Below are 5,064 nucleotides of genomic sequence, written 5' to 3'. Positions count from 1 at the left end.
ATCACCTGAAGGATATTCTGTACTTTATTCTTATATATAACACATAGATATTTATATATCTGTATTACAGTTTTTAATCTTTCAATTTTTTTTCTGTTTTGCATGTTGATAATTTAACAATATATATTAAAACCTTCAATAAAAGCATTTTTCTTTTTTAATTATACTTTAAGTTCTAGGGTACATGTGCACAACGTGCAGGTTTGTTACATATGTATACATGTGCCATGTTGGTGTGCTGCACCCGTTAACTCATCATTTACGTTAGGTATATCTCCTAATGCTATCCCTCCTTCCTCCCCCCACCCCATGACAGACCCTGTTGTGTGATGCCCCAGTGTGTGATGTCCCACACCCTGTGTCCAAGTGTTCTCATTGTTCAATTCCCACCTAGGAATGAGAATATGCTGTGTTTGGTTTTCTGTCTTTGCGATAGTTTGCTCAGAATGCTGGCTTCCGGCTTCATCCATGTCCCTACAAAGGACATAAACTCATCCTTTATTATGACTGCATAGTATTCCATGGTGTGTATGTGCCACATTTTCTTAATCCAGCCCATCATTGATGGACATTTGGGTTGGTTCCAAGTCTTTGCTATTGTGAATAGTGCCACAATAAACATACATGTGCATGTGTCTTTATAGCAGCATGATTTATAACCCTTTGGGTATATACCCAGTTGTATTTTTCAACTGTTGTAGTTGCTTTCATTTCATAATTACCCTGTAAGACCAAATGAAGCTTTCCTCTGAGGTCACTCCATTTCTAGCTTTCTCCATTTTTATGTCCTGCCATCTCTACTCCTTTGCTGATGTTTCTTTCTTTCCTTCTTTCCTTCCTTCATGTCTAGCTTTCTCTACTTTTATGTCTTACCATCTCTACTCTTTTACTAATCTTTCCTTCCTTCCTTCCTTCTTTCCTTCCTTTTTCTGTCCTTTTCTTCTTTCCTTCCTTCTCTCTCTCTCCCTCTTTCTCTCCCTCTCTCTCCCCTTCTTTCTTTCCTTTTCTTTTCTTTTCCCTCCCTCCCTTTCTCTCTTTCTCTCTCTCTCTCCCTTTCTTTCTTTTCTTTCTTTCCTTTCCTTTCTTTTCTTTCCTCTTTCCTTTCCTTTCCTTTCCTTTGCCTTTCTTTCTTTCTTTCTTTCTTTCTTTCTTTCTTTCTTTCTTTCTTTCTTTCTTTCTTTCTTTCTTTCTTTCTTTCCTTTCCTTTCCTTTCCTTCCTTCCTTCCTTCCTTCCTTACTTTCTTTCTTTCTTTCTTTCTTTCTTTCTTTCTTTCTTTCTTTCTTTCTTTCTTTCTTTCTCTTTTACAGTGTCTCAATCAGGCTGGAGAACAGTGGTGCAATCACAGCTCGCTGTAGCCTTGACCTTTGAACTCAAGGGATCCTCCCACCTCAGCACCTGAGTGGCTGGGACTACAGGCACGCACCACTACACCTGGCTATGTTTTTTCTTTACTATTTTGTGTGTGTGTGTGTGCGCGTGTGTGTGTGTATGTATGCAGATGGGGTCTCATTCTGTCATCCAGCTGTCCTCAAACTTCTGGGCTTAAGCAGTCCTCCCATCTCAGCCTTCCAAAGTGCTGGGATTACAGGTGTGAGCTACTGCCCCCAGCCCTTTACTGATTTTTTCATGGAAACACTTCCTTTACAAATCATTTCAAAAGAATATGACCTTAGATAGTCAGTACTGAAAATTATCTCAGAAGTGAATATTAAGAGTGGAATTCTTTAATAAATATATTGATTTCATTTCATTTGGTTTTATGCCCAAAAGATGAATTGCTGAATTGTAGAGTAGATCTTCTTTTAATTTTTCATGGAACTGTCATATACTTTTCCATAAAGAAATCTATGATTTACATTCCCACCAGTGTGCATGGGTTACCTTTTCTCTATATCTTTGCCAACACTTGTCCTATTTTTTTTTTCTTTCTGATAATAGCCATTCTAACAGGTGTGAGGTAATATATCAACATATCATTGTGGTTTTATTTTGCATTTATCTCATGAGTATTGATGTTGAGCATTTTTCATATATCTGTTAGCCATTTGTATTTCTTTTATTGAAAAAGGTCTACTGAGATCCTTTGTACATTTTGTAAACAGGTATACTTTTTTTTTTTTTTGGTTACTGAGTTGAGTATATTTTAGATGTTAGCCGTTTATTAGATGTAAAGTTTGCAAATATTTTTCCCATTCTTAAGGTTTTCGCTTCACTCTGTTCATTGTTTCCTTTAATGTGCAAAAGCTTTTGATTTTGATTAGCCACTAGCCAGATCACAATAGGAACCATATTTTTAAAGGTTAAATAAAATGTTGAATATGTCAACATGCTGTACTACAAATGATAAAACTTTAAATATAATTGAGATTTGATGAACTGGATAGAGGTTCACTGACATGTAATAGTTCTCGGAATTGAGAGGTATGAAGTATGATAATTGTGAGATAGTCAAATTGAATAGTCCATGTTAGCACAACTTTGCTTTCAGGAAATTGATGAATTCAGCTAAACCAATACCCAAATTAACTGTGACAGTCAAAAATTCAATATCTTCTACTCTCAGAAGGCAGACTGTGCTGCCAGGAGATCAGTTTTATAAACTAATTATTAAAAAAACTTCTGAAAAGGCTAAATTCATAATTCACATCTTGGTAAAAATTATTCTTCAAAGTTATCATCCTGCTAGGAAAGCTGTGTGACCCTGAGTTTGGGGCTGTATAAATCTCAGTCAATGTGTTTGAAACAATGAAGCCCAGGTTTTCCTAACCTGAACTGGCCTACAGAAGTGATGCTTTCAGCGTCTAGAGAATATCACCTAATGCCATGTGGATTTGTCCCCACCCAAATCTCATTTTGAATTTTAATTCCCATAATCCCCACATGTCATGGGAGGGACCTGGTGGGAGGTAATTGAATTATGGGGGTGGTTACCCCCATGATGCTGTTCTCATGATAGTGAGTGAGTTCTCATGTGACCTGATGGTTTTATAAGGGGCTATTTCCTCACTTCACTCTGCACTTCTCCTTGCTGCTACCATGTGAAGAAGGATGTGTTTGCTTCCCCTTCCACCATGGTTATGAACTTGCTGAGGCCTCCCTACCCCTGGGGCACTGTAAGTCAATTATGCCCCTTTCCTTTATAAATTACCCAGTCTCAAGTATGTCTTTATTAGCAGCATGAGAACAGTAAATTGGTACTTGGTAGTGGGACACTGCTGTAAAGATACCCGAAAATGTGGAAACAACTTTGGAAATGGGTAACAGGCAGAGGTTGGAAAAGTCTGGAGGGCTCAGAAGAAGATTGGAAGACGTGGCAAAGTGTGGAACTTCAGAGAGACTTGTTGAATGGCTTTAGCCAAAATGTTGATAGTGATACGGACAATAAGGTCCAGGCTGAGGTGTTCTCAGAGAGAGATGAGAAACGTGTTGGGAACTGGAGTACAGGTCCTCTTGTTGTGCAAAGAGACTGGAAGCATTTTGCTCCTGCTCTGGAGATCTGTGGAACTTTAAACTTGAGAGAGATGATTTAGGGTACGTTGGGGAAAAAATTTCTAAGCTGCATATCATTTAAGAGGAAACACAGCATAAAAATTTGCCTAACTATGTGATACAAAAGAAAACCCTGTCCCTTCCGGTCCTGAAGGATGCACTCCAGCTCCGATGTTAGCCTCCAGCCCTGGTTGTGGAAGGTGACAGTAGTCATGGTAATGTTTGAGCAAGTGAGAGCCAACAGGGGCGCAAGTTGGTTAAGGGCATCGACAGGTACAATCCTGAGAACCTGGCCACCCTGGAGCACTATGTGAAGACGCAGGCCAAGGAGAATGCCTATGGTCTAGAAACCAACCTGGCTGTCCTGAAGCCTTACCAGTTCAGCCCAGCATTTTCTCAGACTATAGTCACTGCCCAGATCCTGCTGAAGGCCCTCACCACCTGCCACACACCAACTTCACCCTGTCCACGTGCATGATCCACCAGCACAAGAAGAGCAGGCAATCCAACAGATTTTGTACCTCGGGGACTTGCTGGAGACCTGCCGCTTTCAGGCCTTCTGGCAAGGAAAACATGGTCCTGTTGGAAGGTGTAACCGGCTTTGAAGACTCTGTCTGAAAATTTGTCTGCCATGTCGTGGGTATCGCTTACCAGCACATCGATTGTTGGCTGCTTGGTTAAATGCTTGGTGATCTGTCAGACAGCCAGCTAAAGGTGTAGATGAGCAAATATGACTGGAGTGCTAATGAGTCAGGGCAGATCTTCGTCTGTAACCAGGAAGAGAGCATTAAACCCTAGAATATTGTAGAGAAGATCAAATTTGACAGTGTGTCCAGCATCATCGCCTCCTCCCAGTAACTGCAGGTGTTTGATAAAGATGTGCTGACTTAGTCAAAAAAAAAAAAAAAAAAAAAAAAGACAAAAGAAAACCCCATTTTCTGGGAGAAATTCTAGCTTACTGTAGAATTTTGCATATGTAATGACAATAGGGAAAATGTCTCCAGAGCATGTCAGAGACCTTCATGGCAGCCTCTCTCATCGCAGGCCGAGAAGCCTGAGGGAGAATACAGACATTTTTCCATTTCCCAATTCACACATTTCAATGATTTCTGCTGGACTGTACAAATTGAAGAAAGACACCAAGGCTCATTATAGATCATCCCTACATAAAAAAAAAAAGGTAATTAAAATATCTGTTTAAAAGCCTCGTGATATCCTTAAAGTTGGAGAAGCTCAGGCTTCAATTTGAAGAGCAGATGGAATTAATACTTGGAAGCTCTTCCTCCACTGCAGGTCAACTTCATGGCAAGCAGCTGTCTTGGAAAGATACTTTACATGCACAGTTCTAGCAAGTGGGGATGTCAGCCAAGCCAGCTTCCACCTGGCTTGGTAGGGCCTCTTCCTTCCCTTTGATGTGACTGGTTCTGCCTGAGAGGCCAGGCACATTCACACTGTGTACCTGGCTTTCAGCAAGTACAAACAGTAAGGGGAAGATAGAAATGTGATCTCAGTCCTAGCTCCTTCTGCAAACTAGAAGTGATTATAAAGAAGCTCCAGCTCTGGCCAGGCACGGT

General features: G+C 40.3%; 1 pseudogene; it reads left to right on the top strand.

The window, feature by feature from the left end:
• Positions 1-3,702: 3,702 nt before the first annotated feature.
• On the top strand, positions 3,703-4,348 carry LOC108519176 (eukaryotic translation initiation factor 3 subunit K pseudogene; annotated as a pseudogene).
• Positions 4,349-5,064: the final 716 nt, after the last annotated feature.

The sequence above is a fragment of the Rhinopithecus bieti genome, unplaced genomic scaffold (genome assembly GCF_001698545.2).
Source record: "Rhinopithecus bieti isolate Rb0 unplaced genomic scaffold, ASM169854v2 scaffold_44040, whole genome shotgun sequence".
In the NCBI taxonomy this organism is placed as follows: domain Eukaryota; kingdom Metazoa; phylum Chordata; class Mammalia; order Primates; family Cercopithecidae; genus Rhinopithecus; species Rhinopithecus bieti.
This window is presented reverse-complemented; position numbering and strand designations above follow the sequence as displayed.